Below are 17,031 nucleotides of genomic sequence, written 5' to 3'. Positions count from 1 at the left end.
GGGGTAGGGGAAATATAAACCATCATAACTCAACTTCAACTCATGATAATGAATTCATTTTAGAATTAATATGTAGCTAATTGATTGTTCAAACGTGTTAGTATTATTTTAAAGCAATGCAAACATTAATTGTCAGGTAGATAGCCATAAAATGTAAGAAAAGGTTACTTTTCTATGTATAACCATGTCAAATATGGCATTATTAAGGGTAGGGGAAATAAAAACCACCATAACTCAACCTTTACTCATGATAATGAATTCATTTTGGTATCAACATGTAGCTAATTGATTGCTCTAACTTTCCAGTATTATTTTTAACAGAAAAACCATAAGATAGACATAAAATATGATAAAAATGTTAATTTTCCCATGTGTAACAGCGTTAAATTTGACAATATTAAAGGTTAGGGGACGTGCAAACCAACGTAACTCGACATTTATTCATTATAATTCATTCATTTTGGCATTAATATATAGGTATTTGGTTGTTGTACTCTTTTAAAGCAAAATAACCATTAATTGTTAGCTGGAAAGACATAAAATGTTTAAAAAATATCAATTTTTCATGTGTAGTACCGTAAAATATGACAATATTAAGGTGTAGGGGACATTCAAATTACCAAAACTCAAGTTTTACTGATGAAAATGAATTAATTTTGGTAACAATATGCAGTTAATTGATAGTTCTAACTTTCTAGTATTATTTAAAAGCAATTAAACCATTAGTTGCCAGATAGTTAAACATACAATATGAGAAAAATGTTGATATTCCATGTCTAACAGCGTAAAATATGACAATATTAAGGGGCAGGGGACATAAAAATCACCAAAAACAAGTTTTACGGATGAAAATGAATTCCATTTCGGTATCAATATGTAGCTATTTGATTGTTCTCATTTTCTGGCATTATTTTAAAAGCAATTAAACCATTAGTTATCAGGTATTTAAACAAACAATATGAGAAAAATTTTGATATTCCATGTCTAACAGCGTAAAATATGACAATATTAAGGGGTAGGGGACATACAAATCGCCAAAACTCAAAGTTTTACTGATGAAAGTTAATTCATTTTGGTATCAATATGTAGCTATTTGATAGTTCTAACTTTCTAGTATTATTTTAAAAGCAATTAAGCCATTAGTTGTCCGGTAGATAGACATAAAATGTATGAAAATGTTAATATTCAATGTCTAACAGCGTAAAATATGACAATATTAAGGGGTGAGGGGGCATACAAATCCCCCAAACTCAAGTTTTACTGATGAAAATGAATTCATTTTGGTATCAATATGTAGCTATTTGATTGTTCTCATTTTCAGGCATTATTTTAAAAGCAATTAAACCATTAGTTGCCAGTTAGTTAAACATACAATATGAGAAAAAATGTTGATATTCCATGTCTAACAGCGTAAAATATGACCATATTAAGGGGTAGGGGACATACAAATTGCCAAAACTCAAGTTTTACTGATGAAAATGAATTCATTTTGGTATCAATATGTAGCTATTTGATAGTTCTAACCTTCTAGTATTATTTGAAAAGCAATTAAGCCATTAGCTGTCCGGTAGATAGACATAAAATGTATGGAAATGTTAATATTCAATGTCTAACAGCCTAAAATATGACAATATTAAGGGGTAAGGGGACATACAAATCACCCAAACTCAAGTTTTACTGATGAAAAAGAATTCATTTTTGGTATTAATATGTAGCTATTTGATAGTTCTAACCTTCTAGTATTATTTGAAAAGCAATTAAGCCATTAGCTGTCCGGTAGATAGACATAAAATGTATGGAAATGTTAATATTCAATGTCTAACAGCCTAAAATATGACAATATTAAGGGGTAAGGGGACATACAAATCACCCAAACTCAAGTTTTACTGATGAAAATGAATTCATTTTGGTATCAATATGTAGCTATTTGATAGTTCTAACCTTCTAGTATTATTTGAAAAGCAATTAAGCCATTAGCTGTCCGGTAGATAGACATAAAATGTATGGAAATGTTAATATTCAATGTCTAACAGCGTAAACTATGACAATATTAAGGGGTAAGGGGACATACAAATCACCCAAACTCAAGTTTTACTGATGAAAATGAATTAATTTTGGTATCAATATGTAGCTATTTGATAGTTCTAACTTTCAAGTATTATTATTAAAAGCAATTAAGCCATTAGTTGTCAGGTAGTTAAACATACAATATGAGAAAAATGTTGATATTCCATGTCTTAACAGCGTAAAATATGACAATATTAAGGGGTAGGGGACATACAAATCACCCAAACTCAAGTTTTACTGATGAAAATGAATTCATTTTGGTATCAATATGTAGCTATTTGGTAGTTCTAACTTTCTAGTATTATTTTAAAAGCAATTAAGTCATTAGTTGTCTGGTAGATAGACATAAAATGTATGAAAATGTTAATATTCAATGTCTAACAGCGTAAAATATGACAATATTAAGGGGTAAGGGACATACAAATCACCCAAACTCAAGTTTTACTGATGAAAATGAATTAATTTTGGTATCAAGATGTAGCTATTTGATAGTTCTAACTTTCAAGTATTATTTTAAAAGCAATTAAGCCATTAGTTGTCAGGTAGTTAAACATACAATATGAGAAAAATGTTGATATTCCATGTCTAACAGTGTAAAATATGACAATATTAAGGGGTAGGGGACATACAAATCACCAAAACTCAAGTTTTACTGATGAAAATGAATTCATTTTGGTATCAATATGTAGCTATTTGGTAGTTCTAACTTTCTAGTATTATTTTAAAAGCAATTAAGTCATTAGTTGTCTGGTAGATAGACATAAAATGTATGAAAATGTTAATATTCAATGTCTAACAGCGTAAAATATGACAATATTAAGGGGTAAGGGACATACAAATCACCAAAACACAGGTTTCAATGACGAAAATTAATTCCATTTTGGTATCAATATGTAGCTATTTGATTGTTCTCATTTTCTGGCATTATTTTAAAAGCAATTAAGTTTCCCACGAGGGGTTGAAGCAATTAAGTTTCCCACGAGGGGTTGAAGGTCATAACTGGCCAATACTAAAAAATGATCCTATCATGTTGTAATGTTGTAATCTCAAATAACTCATCGCTTAGAATTTAAAAGAAGACAATTTTGTCATAGTTCTACGAAGCTTAGTTCAGGGGTTATAACGTCGAATATATCAAAAATATCATAAATAAAGGTCAAATTTTAAAAATGGTCCAATTGCACCAATTAACATAAGAAACCTCAATCGCATACTACATTCAAATTTTGTTGCAACGATTTGTATTCCCGTGTTCCCCTTCACAGTTAATGTAGCCAAAGTTGAGTTATGGTAATATTTCCCCTACCTTAATATTACCATATTTGACACTGTTAAACATGGAAGTTTTTCTCACATTTCCTTTATATCTACATAACAACTAATGATACTAGAACGTTAGATGAATTCATTATCACGAGTAGTTGAGTTATGGGAGTTTATATTTCCCCTACCCCTTGATATTGTCATATTTAGGGCTGTTCACAAACACTTGTAAGGGGGGGGGGGGGGGGCTGATGCAAAAAGGGGGGTCTGAAAATTTTTCCTGGAAAAATTGAGTTTATATGATTTTCTATGGGGTTGACCCATAATTTTCATGTCAAAAAGGGGCCTAAAATTTTTGAGGTCTGTAAAGGGGGGGCCTGAAAAATTTTGGCGATGAAATTTTTTGCATCAGGCCCCTCCCCCTTACAAGTGTTTGTGAACGGTCCCTTCTCACAGTTTCTGTGTATCTACCTGACAACTAATGATCGCTTTGTTTAAAGTAAGTTAGAACAGCCAATCAGATACATTCTGATACCAAGATGAATTCATTTTCATGAGTAAAAGTTGAGTTATGGCAGTTATAAATTTCCCCTACCCCTTAATATTGTCATTTTATGCTGTTAGACATAGAACATTTACCTTTTCCTCACATATTCTGACAAATAATGGTCGCTTTGCTTTATAATAATACTAGAAAGTTAGAACAACCAATTAGATACATTTTAATACCAAGATGAATTCATTCTCATGAGTAAATGTTGAGTTATGGCAGTTTATATGTCCTCTACCCCTTAATATTGTCATATTTAAGCTGTTAGACATAGAATATTTACCTTTTCCTCACAGTTACTTTGTATCTACCAGACAACTAATGATCGCTTTGCTTTGAAATAATACTAGAAAGTTAGAACAATCACTTAAATACATTTTGATACCAAGATGAATTCATTTTCATGAGTAAAAGTTGAGTTATGGCAGTTTATATTTCCCTACCCCTTAATATTGTCATATTTATTTATGCTGTTAGACATAGAATAGTTACCTTTTCCTCACAAATACTGTGTATCTACCTGACAAATAATGTTCGCTTTGCTTTAAAATAATACTAGAAAGTTAGAACAATCACTTAGATACATTTTGATACCAAGATGAATTCATTTTCATGAGTAAAAGTTGAGTTATGGCCGTTACAAATTTCCCCTACCCCTTAATATTGTCATTTTACGCTGTTAGACATAGAAAATTTACCTTTTCCTCACAGTTTCTGTATATCTGCCTGACAAATAATGATCGCTTTGCTTTAAAATAATACTAGAAAGCTAGACCAATAACTTGGATATATTTTGATACCAAGATGAATTCAATTTCATGAGTAAAAGTTGAGTTATGACAGTTTACATTTCCCCTACCCCGTAATATTGTCATCTTCACGCTGTTAGACATAGAAAAGTTACCTTTTCCTCACAGTTTCTGTATATCTGTCTGACAACTAATGGTTGCTTTGCTTTAAAATGATACTAGAAAGTTAGATCAATCACTTAGATACATTTTGATACCAAGATGAATTCATTTTCATGAGTGAAAGTTGAGTTATGACAGTTTATATTTCCCCTACCCCTTAATATTGTCATATTTACGCTGTTAGACATAGAAAACGTACCCTTTTCTCACAGTTTCTGTGTATCTACCTGACAACTAATGGTCGCTTTGCTTTAAAATAATACTAAAAAGTTAGATCAATTAGATATACATATTGAATTGAATTAAATAGAATTAATACCAAGATGAAGTCAATATCATGAGTAAAATATTGAGTTCTGATGATTTATTTCCCCCTACCCCTTAATATTTTTCTATGTTATGCTGATATACGAGGGAAATCAACATCTGTTTTTGTTGGGTTTTTTTGGTTTTTTAAAACATTTTTTGTCTCTTTCCCAGTGGTTACTCACGTCCTACACATAAATATTCAAAATATTACATCAATGGAATCTTAACAGATTTTGTAAATGGAAGTTGGTGCAGTGTAGTGACATATTAAGACATGTACACACACATTCATCCCCCACACACCCCTACCCTATGTACACCCAGCACCCCACACACACCCCGTCCCACAGACACCCCAAAGAACTCATACATAATATAATGATTGGAACTGTTACAATAATGTTTCCCTTGATATGCTTAACATTAAAAACAAAATAAAACATTAAAATTTAAATTAAAAAATTAAAAATGGAAACTGAATCAATTTTGAAAATATAAAGTGGTATAGTTGTGAGATTTGAGGCCAATGTCAAACTTTACACATATGGTTTTAAAAATCAGATTACCACTCATTTATGGACTATATACTTCCAAATATGCTCAAAGGAAACCTGTTTTTGTTTAAAAATAATACTAGCAAGTTAGGAAAATAATTTAGCTACATATTGATACTAAAATGAATTCAAAATCACGAGTAAAAGTCGAGTTCTTGGAGTTTATATCTCCCCTACCCCTTAATTTTGTCATATTTTTTGTGATTTTATGCGATTATACGTCCATACATAAAATGACCTGTAAAAAAAAAGTGATACCACAATTTGAGTCCACTACCTACCTAGCAGTGATCTAGAGGGTCCATACTTACTACCTATGGTGTCAAACCTTGTATGTAGTGGGGGATGAACGAAGTCATTTTTTTGAGGTTGCTGCTCCTGTACTGTATTGTTTTAAACCACCGTTCTCAACCTATTAAAAATGGGTCATTTTGTTTAGAGCTATATGCATGCAAATTAATAACATAACGCATCAAAGATTTAAAAAAATGCAAATTTTGTTTTCAAAGATGACAATTGTTTTTCTTTCATAGCTTGATTACTTAATCAGTTTCAGTCAACAATATTTGAAATTAAAGATGAGAAAACTGCATATTTAAGTGTATTTAGCATAACAATACAAACATAAGTATCTGGTACCTTATCTATCTTGAGCCCTGTATTCGTGACGTATGACCATGTTCAATACTACCATCAATAATATTTTGTTGATCGTGAATATATCACTCCTATGAGTATATTATGTTAGATCAACCAATACTTTTGATCAGGGGAACAATATAATGTATTGAAATAGATCATGTTGTTGCGATTTAAAGATGTGAGAGAAACCCAAGTGCAATCAATTGTATATATATTAAAGTAGTGTATAATATGGTTACATACAACAACTGTATGGATAATAGCTGACAATGACACATGTTGTGTTGTATATTCTAAATTTTGTATAAATTATTTATATGTATAAAAACAAAGAGCCTGTATATAAAACAAATTTATCAAATGTAGTTTGATATAAAAGAATACGATAATGTAACATGTGTAATGTGGATACACTAGTACCATGATATCTGAATACTTCTAAGAAATAGTATGAATAGGGTAAAGTAAAGATCAGAACTTAAATTTAATTATCAACATGGTATTATCATTGACAATACATTTTCACCTAATAACATAAAACAAACAAAAAATGTATTTTATTTTATCCTTATTCAACCTGGGTAAACCTTTCAATGCACTAGCACTTTTCTGTCAAGGTTCCCAGAAGGAAAAAATATAATAAATTAATAAAGGGAACATAGAAATTGATTTTTACAGGTTGGGTACTATAACTTCAAAAGTTTACATTAGAATCCAATAAAAGTCTATATATTCTGAGAGCATATACTCAGACGATTTCCGAAACGATACAATGGGAGTCATTATACAGGGTGACCCATATAATATACAGGGTGTAACAAGCAAAATAAGGATGAACATATTAATTCAGTTAGGGGTGTCACCCCTCGACGTACATTAATAATGTAAAGTTTTGACACATGTTTAATATAGTTAACTTAACTGCCCACCCAGCCATAAGGAACTTTTAGCGGTCAAGTACTTCAATTATGTAGATACAGGGTGGTCAAAAATCTATCAATATTTATATGAATTTCTTCAAAACACCCCTTATCTGGCAGTGGATATGCAAATTTTCATGATTGAGGCATCTAACTAGATGTAAAATAAGCTCAACAATCCAGTTTTGAAAGTTAAAAGAGAATTTGACAAAGCGTTTTCATAAAATGGACTTTTAGGATCACAATTGAGCATGAGGGCGCTCTTTCAGATTTGTCGCAAACTTTCTATGTTTTACTAATTTTTAGTTAACTGAAGTAAAGAGGATCACAACCAAGGTCTGCTTAAGAAATTTGAGCCATTTATCATGTTTTGTTTGTCCGTGGCACCCTTTTGAATGTTGCCTACATTAAATCCCTATTCAAATACATAGAGGTCAACGAACTTTATTAATGAAGAAACAAGTAATTAGTAATTTTTAATTGTCTAATTAACAAATACTGAGACAATGAATGCTAAACATGATATCACTTGGCTGAGATCAAGTACAGAAACAAGTAGAAATCCATTGTACATCATTGTGATCCTCCGCCACATGATCACCATTGTACAGCATTGTGATCCTCCGCCACATGATCCTCCGCCACATGAGCCACCCCTGACTAATTAGACTTAACGAGTTAGAGTAATTAGTACAAATGAAAATCATTAATTTTTGTTTCAGATATTGAAAGACCAATGTCTAAGGAAAACAATAGTACTAAACAAGCTCATAATAAATATCAAATAAACAAGCTACATGCATGTAAACACGTTTTGATGAGTAAGAACGCAACAAAGCCACCCTTTTTAGGTGCCCAGTATAAAAAAACACGACCATAAAGGATGACCATCGAGCTATATGAAATATTTTGAATTGTTACAAAGTACCAGTGGTAGGAGTAGCCAGGTAGCTTTTATTGTAATTGTTTCTTGTAAAATCTTTATTCAGGGCTTAACGTCAATGACAAGCAGGCTGGCTATCGTATGCATCGAGATATGTGTGATTCATCCACTATAATATAATAAGTCCTATTATTTGCTCCAATTCTAGTGACACTTCAAGCATATTGCCTTAGTTAGGATTACACAATATGATCACTAGAGGGACATGAAAGCGAGCACTAGAGCCATGTTATAATTATAAATTTTCAAAGCAAAAAGCTAATACATATTTACACAATTTACTCATGAATTTTAGTTGGGTCTGAAACTCAGACACCACATTATACTCGTGCCAAAATGATACCTAAAATTTTAAAGATGAAACATAAACACCTGCCAACAAATGATTACCCCCACCCTTAATGACCATTAGTTTGGGAACGTAATCAAAGCAGAATTTATTTCTGCGCGTTATGGCACATCATTTGTTGCAGTGGTCCCAATATTGATGCCGCAGCGTACATTTAAATGAACGTAACTTAAGATTTATAAATTGCAGCAAAATCCTTTTGCCTTGTATTCAGTATCCAGTGGCGTATCCAGAAGCCCTTATCCAGGGGGGGGGGCTGAGATAGGTTTTTCCACCCTGAAGAAAGGATACAGGATCACCCCTACCCCCCCTCCCCTCCCCCCCCCCCCCCCCACACACACACACCCACATACACAACATCAGTGGCGGATGCCGAGCGAGCAGTCAGATGGGCCAATTTGAGAAACATTCTTTTGGCACTATTATTGTGTAAAGTTTTAGTAAAAAATGTGCGAAAATGAAGGCCCAATTGAAGCCATTCGAGGACCATTATTCACTTTTATTATATGCCTTGTTATTAAGTAAAAGTGTACTGGTGTTAAAAAGAAAAGCGAAAACGGGTACTTGGTTATCCATGCGCAGGGGGTGCCTCAGGAGGAAGTCACCCCCCCCCCCTGAGAAGTTGGACAATTTTGCAAAATGAAGGCCCAATTGAAGACATTTGGTGAACGATTTTGACACTGTTTTTGTGTTCATTATTAATTTATTTTAGGCCTAATTATTACGCAATGACTTAAAACATAAAGTGTACGGGTATCCAAAAAGAGATGCGAAAACATGCACTTCTTTATCCATACGGATACACTAATATCAGTGCTTAGTTGGGGATTTGATATTGTGTTCCCCCATCCCAACATGTGAAGGGGACATATGTCCCCTGTCAACCGGGGATGGACGCCCATCTATAACTTACGCCTCTCGGAAAGGGCTTCAAATCCATATGGATAAAGAAGTGCACGTTTTCGCATTTCGTTTTGAATACACGTACACCTTGCATGTGTCGCCCACAAGTCACCCTACTTCTGTGTCAGTGCTGCCCCACAAGCCACTCTCCTTGTATGTGTCACTCTGTATGCCAATAGTACATGCAGTCATACAGCGTGATTTACTTTTCCACCCCATCCCCCTTTTCTCCTGATTACAAGTAAAAGTCACGATGTGATGCACTTTATAGATGACCAACAAACGGGTTTTTTGTTTGTTTTGTTTTTTCCTCCTCCATCTCTCAAGTTTACTCCTGATAGCTCCTGTTACAAACCACACTCCATGCATGCGCTGCCTCACTTGCTGCCCTCCTTGTATAAGTCACCCTGTAGTCATATTACTTATGAAGTCTGTTGTACTTTCCACTCCTCTTTTCTCCTGGCTACTACAAGCCACCATGCAGGTTTTTCTCTCTTCTTCCTACCTTTTGTATGTGCCGCCCACAGTCACGGGCTTCTTCTATGTGCCGCCCACAACTCACCCTACGTGTATGTGTCACCCTGTACGCTCATAGTTATAAAGCGTAATGTAAATTACTTTTCCACCACCTTTTTTCTCCTGGTTATAAGTTACTGACACACTTTTTTTTTCACAATCCCTCCTTATATTTTGCTGCGCCCCACAATCCACCCACCCTTATTGTATGTGCTACCCTGTAGGCCTATATAGTTCCATATATCACCCCTATTTTGCCTGATTACATGCCACCCTACTTAAATGTGTCGCCCTTTGTATGTGATGAGCGCAATTTTCTTCCTCCTTTTTTCTCATTCCTTCTTTTCTTTTCTTCTTCTTTTTTTTTTTTTTTGTTCTTTTCTTTTCTTTTTTTTTTTTCTTTTTTTATTTATGTCTCCTCCAAATTCCACTCGGAAACAACAATAATACAATCTGATGAGAGCCGAAAACATTTCCTTCAATGGATATTGAATACAAGATAAAAAGGATTTTGCTGCAACAAATTTTGGATTACTTTCATTTAAATGTACGCTGTGACATCGGTATTGGGACCATTGCAACAAATGAGGTGTCATACTCATAATGCGCAGAAATAAATTCAGCTTCGAATGCATATCCCACATTTGGCATACGATCAACCGTTTTGGAATAATGAGCATTCATTAAGGGGGATAATTACCTATTGGCAAGTGTTATATTATATTTGTATGATGTATATAATATAAATATATAATCCTCGATTTTGCACGATATATAGAATATGCACTTTTCATATTTCCATTTGTTTCCAATTGTAAATAAATATAATTAAATCACACATTAACGGACCACATGTTTGAAAAAACCAATAGGTTTTAAGCTTTTCTTGACATTTATTTTAAATATTATATATCTAAATGTGGGCAAAAAATAAGCTGTTCATAAGTAATAATGATTCAATAAAATGTAATAATAACGACTATTAAAATAAGATTCAAGGGCGTTTTTTTTTAGCTATTTATGGATTTATTTATTAAAATGTAAATTAAAAATATGTATATCGTACAAACAAATGAATGTTTTGTTAGTTGCATGCAATGGACTTATAATGATGAAAACAAAATAAAATTTACAATGGAAATAATAAAATGTGTCTTGTGTCTCTTTAGGTGACGGTAGCGATGGTAGGGGTTTTGTAATTATTATTTAAAATTCATTATTTGACATTCATAAAAACACGTACACACCAGCTTGACTAATGTCTTGCCATACACATCTTTACGGAAGCTAATTTAATAATAGTATGATAATATGATGACGATACAGCATGTCCCAATAACAAACTCAACGCGTAGAGGACCAGACACCCCAACAAAAAAGAAAAACACGATTGTTTTACTACTCAGTTTGTTTTTACTACTCAGTTTGTTTTTACTACTCAGTGCAATTGAAATTTTGTTGCTTTGGGAAGGACAAATTTAAATGTATGTTTGATTTGGTAAGGAAAGAAACGTACGTATACGAACATAAACAGTAATAATAATATTACTAAATAGTAGAAACATTACATAATGAGAAGAAGAAGAAACGTAGAGGAAGAAGGCAACAAAAGTACTAGAAAGAAGAGAAAATTAATTTAGACACCAAAAAGGGAGTCTTTCCGTGAGACTGTGGAAATCTTAACAAAAAGGGGGCTTTCTGTGAGACTGGGTAAAAAAGAAAGTGATCAAAATAATTTAAAAAACCCAGCTAATTTGGTGAGAGATTATCAGAAATTCGTCAAAAATTCATGAATAAGGTGGTGTTTTGGTGACAGGAAAACAAAAAAGGGTCATTGGGTAAGAGGTAGTTCAGTCAAACAAAAAAGGGGGTAATTGGTTGAGAGGGAGTTAAAAAAATGGGGTTCTAGTGTCAAATGGTGGTCATAGACCACAAACCTAGCTGGGGCATGTTGGTGTTTTGGAGGTATCTGACCCTTGTAAGATGTTTCAAAAATGTTCCCCTGGTCATGAGGTTTGTTGCCACCGAGTTTGAGTAGATGCCCAGAAAATTAAATTCTAAGATTTGACCCATATTACCTTTGACCTGCCCCCTGTACAGCGTTCCAAAGTGTTCCCCTGGTCAGTAAGTTTGTTGTCACAGAGTTTACAGATGTCCAGAAAATACATTTCAAAAATTTGACCTCTGAATGACCTTTGACCTGACCCCTGCAAACTGTTCCCCTGTTCATGAGATTTGTTGTCACTGAGTTTGAGCCCCATACCCCATACAGATATACCCAGAAAATGAAATTATATGATTTGACCCAAGTTAACCTTTGGTATGACCCCTACAAAGTGTTCCAAAATATTCCCCTGGTCATTAAGTTTCTTGTCACGGAGTTTGAGCCCTGTACCCCTTACAGATGTCCAGAAAATGCATTTCCAAAATTTCACCTCTGCATGACCTTTGACCTGTCACCTGACCCCTATAAAATGTTCCCCTGGTCATGAGATTTGTTGTCACTGAGTTTGAGCCCCACACTCCTTAAAGATGTCGAGATAAGGAGTAGTAGGGGGAGGGGGATCCGGGCTCATTTCTGTCATTTTCCGTGTAAATCGACCCCAACCACCAAATTACACATAAAATCACAGAAATGCTGTGTAACTGCTGTGTAAACCTCCACCTCCTCCCCTAACCTTAGATTCATTTTTACAGGGCAAAATCCAGGGGAAAATTCCACAAAAATAACAACACAGGATTACACAGAAAAACAATTTACTCAGGATTACACAGTAAAAATTCCTTACAACCAAAAAAAAAAATGCAGGGGAATTTTTTCCCCTGCATCTCAAAATTCAAAAATCCTCAAAAAAAAAAATTAAAATAATTTTTCTAAAAATTATTTTAATTTTTTCCCCGATTAATAAAAAATAATTTTTGGTTTAAGAAAATCCCAATTAATAAAAACAAAATGGATCAATTACAAACACTAGCTAAAATTACAAAACTCATGGATGAAAAGGTACAAATCGGTTCACCGGAGTCACTTAGCTCGGGGTTATACTACGTTGCTAAGAATGATAATGATGAAACAGTTTACGTCTCATCAAACGATTATAAAAACATGGATAAAGTCTGTAAAGAATTGGGAGCTACTTATTTTGACCTTGTGATGATAGGTGCTGCGATAATCGGTAATGAAAACATTGTCAGACTCTGTAAAGAATCCGGTGCTCTTGAATTTAACGAAACGATGAAGTGTGCTGCATACTGCGGACGCGAAAACATCGTCAAGCTCTGTATAGAGTTCGGTGCCACCGATCTTGACAGCGCGATGAGGGGTGCCGCATTCGGTGGATACGAAAATATCGTCATACTCTGCAAAGAATCTGGCGCTGCCGATTTTGACGGCGCGATAGAAAGTGCAGCGTTGAGTGGACGCGAAAACATCGTCAGACTCTGCAAAGAATGGAGCACTACCAATTTTTGACCACGTCCTGTATTATCGAAAAATAAATGGCTGATTCTCTATATTTTGAATGCTCCGATGATGAAATATTTCAACAATTAGAAGATGCGTCTAAGGGAAATTTTTTCATGTGGAATGGGACTAGTCTTGGAAACTTATTTGTCGCGGCAAGCGGGTACAATGGAGAAAAGGTTAGACATCAAGCTGTTAACTTAATATTGTGTTTTGTTAAGTGGTACAAAAATAGATATAGTATGAAATTGTGTTTAAAACCTCCCTGGATTTTTGCTCGAGAGAACCGAAGAAATAAAAATATTGGAAAAGTTAATAGATTTTGTTATGAATGAACTACCAATTGGGAAAAAAAGACACGATTGCGTTAAAAAATTACCGAGACAAATTTGGTTTTGTGGATAAATTTCATGAAATAAAAAGATGATAATTTCATTTTGGATTTTTACTAGTGCTCTTTTGGATTCTCCCGAGAGAAGAATCAGGATGGAAGCTAAACGCATGACAAAAATTTTAAAAGCCTACAACGATGCTAAAGAGACAGAATGAGTAGGTCGTGCAAAAATAAAAAAACCTCTTGTGATTAATAATCACAAGAGGTTTTTGTTGTAGTTTACCACACCCAGTTTAAAATGGTTGTAATCAAGTAGGTTACTACAAATGCGGCGTATCCAGTAGCTAAAGGATCCCGTCCAGCACAAAATTCCCACGGTTATCTAGGTGCGCCGTCTTTGTATCTACCTTCAGCTTTTACTAATCCGTTTTTGTACCAACATGTTATATACGTGGGATAATTATCATCAAACACCATCTCAGCCTTCATTTTTGTTTTTTCCTCGTCATAGTACCATCTCCAAACACCGCATGGTTTTTTTTCATCATCCCACATTTCTTTCCGATACTCTCCGTACGCTTTCAGGTTCTCAACCCAGTTGTCATCCGTTAGATTTGGAAGATCCATTTTATTTAAACGTGGTTATTTGTACAAAACGAACTTAAATTCTATCTTAGGCAGAATGTTGTTTATGGCTTCAGAGTATCTCGGAGGCTCTCCAGGGCTTCTTTTTTTCCCCTTTCCAATCCAGCCTGTTCTGCCTCTGTGCGAATTCTACGTTCTCTATCAGCCGTAAGTTCAATTAGATCCGCTCTGGTTCTGTGCTTGATTCCAGCCTTGTGACCTCTGTAGTTTTCCAACTCTCGCCGAATGTGGTGGAAGTCTTCGTTGCTGACCCGTCCGTCTTCGAGGGCTTTGGACACCAGATCATTTACCGTATTTAAACTGGACTCAGCCGTTCGTTTTACGCTTTCGTGCTTTTCCAATTTTTTCATGGTAGCCTTTCCAAGAGCTACGCATGCCGCGCTAACTAGACCACCAGCGATGGCGATTCCACCGAGTGGAATGCTCACGATCGCGCCAATTCCACTGGCCAGCGTCCCCACAGCCCCTGTTCCAGATCCGACCGCGATGAGCCCGGAAACTTGAGCCGTGTTGTAGAACATGTTCCACGCTGCCTTGTATTTTCTCCTCAATTTCTCCCTCTCGTTAACCTCGTTGTCCAAGAAATTCCTAATCTCTTCGATATTTTTTAGTCGGAATTCAACTCCTCGATCTTCGCTTTCCTGAGGAAGATCGGGATAAAGTGGCGGTGCGTTAGGTTTCTTCATGCTTATTTTATTTATATCACATTAGTAAAATTGTTAGTCCAGCAAAACTTCGTGCTCCGTAAAATTCGAGATGTGGTTTTCAACGAAATGCTGTATGATTTCTTGCTTGGTTAAAAAATTTTCGTAGAAGCTAAGTATTCCCAGTTGCTCAAAATTCATGTTGATTCCAAGGAGACTTACTAGGGCTTGAGTTCTGTAGACATCTGCTGAAACCCCGTTGATCCAAAAGCAAAGCTTATTTTCAACGTACTCGATCGAGACATGATACATAATCGTAGTGTCCGTTTGAACGGATGTGGAAAAGAGGGTTTGCCGCGCGTTATCTAGCACTTTGAACGATATCGAGTCGTCGGTCCAAGTAATATTTAGGTACATGAAGAAATTCCGATTAGACTGAAACGTCAAAGAACAAGCGTTCGCTGGGGCGTTCGGCGGGTTCACTCCCGATTTTACCGAAAAGAGAGGTTCCAAGGCTGAGCAATAAAATGTGGGTTGTTGAAGAAAATTTCTAAAGGTCTAGTGAGTCGCATGGGAGACAAATCTTTTCCGGGATTCGGCAAATTCGTAAACCCAGCAGTGATGCCAATTTGCATAGGCCTAGCGTTGAAAGTGTTGTTCATTCCGTTTTTAATTTCGATCAACTTGTCTCTCTCCAAGTCGATGTTTTTTTGGCTCGGATGGAAACATAGTGCGTTCCGTCTTCGTTCATCCATACCATGAATCTCCCCAAAACATGCAAGCTGGTATCGTGCTCGTGTCCAATTTGCTGGTCTACGTACTCTTTCGTCACAGCGTCCTCGTTGTCCGTGGGAGTTCCGAGACCCGTGACTCTATTGCCGCTCATAGCGAGTTCGCCGGTCATCGAGTCGCCATCCTTCGAAACTTTTCTGTTGTTTAACCATGAGGTTAGGCTGGTCACGGAACCCATAGTAGCTGCATCTTGCGGCTCGGTTGGATCCATCAACCCCGTTATTTTTTTTCCTCCCATGTTAATCCTTCCGGTCATTCGCGCTCCAGTTTTTTTGACGTACGCGGAAAGATCTACATCTTCGCCAGCTATTGACGTTGATTTTGTTTTGATAGTTGGTCCCCAGATAGACATTCTTTCTTTTATTTTATCGGATTTCAAATTCCAAATCCAGCGGTTGATCGTGATTATCGAGCTTTCTCGAAGAATTTTTCCATTCTACTTTGAAGTCGAAGTTGAGCTCGTGGATGGTTCCATTTTGCAGTTTTTTGAAACTCGGCTTTTCATAGGTCGAAACGAAGTATTCCCCGAACGCGGCGTTTGTGAGATCGATAGACCCAAGAACCTGGCCTCCCTGCAGAACGTCGTTGTTGTTTTTGAGATTGTCTGTGGTTGACAGCTGATTCAGGTATACGAGAATTCTTCGAGGTAAAAATTCTATCGCCCGATCTCCCGTGTATTCACCATCTGCTAGCCACCCTTCGTCGTCCAATCCGAACATTTTTCGAACGCGGTCCGGAAACCAAATCTGATACTGCGCGGGGATTGTCATGTTGAGTTTCCCATCGCGTTTGTCGACTTCGAATTCGAAACCGTCGATTTGACTCGTGAATTCATTTACGAGCAGGTCAAAATTATACAGCCCCGGGCTTATTTTTATCGCTTCTTCAGGTCCCTGCCCTCCTTGAGTGTACCTCCATTCGAGTTCTTCTTCGACGTTGAACCAACCTACTCGACCCGAGATCCTTTTGATTCCAATTTTAAGTTTTTGCCGTTATTGTCTATACTTTGCAACGGGCGATAAGGTTTTCCTTTGCCGGTGCCGGTAATTGTGACAAACATTTTTCTTTTATCTTTCAATAAAATGAGAACTGGAGGAGTATTCGAACCGACGCACGGTTTCAGTCTTGTGAATCAAGAAATTCAAGTCAACAAAAAAGGAAAATTTTACGTAAGATTTCCCAGTTTGTGGCAAAAGTACAAACTTCTGAGAGTCACGGAAAAAGAG

This window comes from Amphiura filiformis, chromosome 2 (genome assembly GCF_039555335.1).
Source record: "Amphiura filiformis chromosome 2, Afil_fr2py, whole genome shotgun sequence".
Classification (NCBI taxonomy): Eukaryota; Metazoa; Echinodermata; class Ophiuroidea; order Amphilepidida; family Amphiuridae; genus Amphiura; species Amphiura filiformis.
This window is presented reverse-complemented; position numbering follows the sequence as displayed.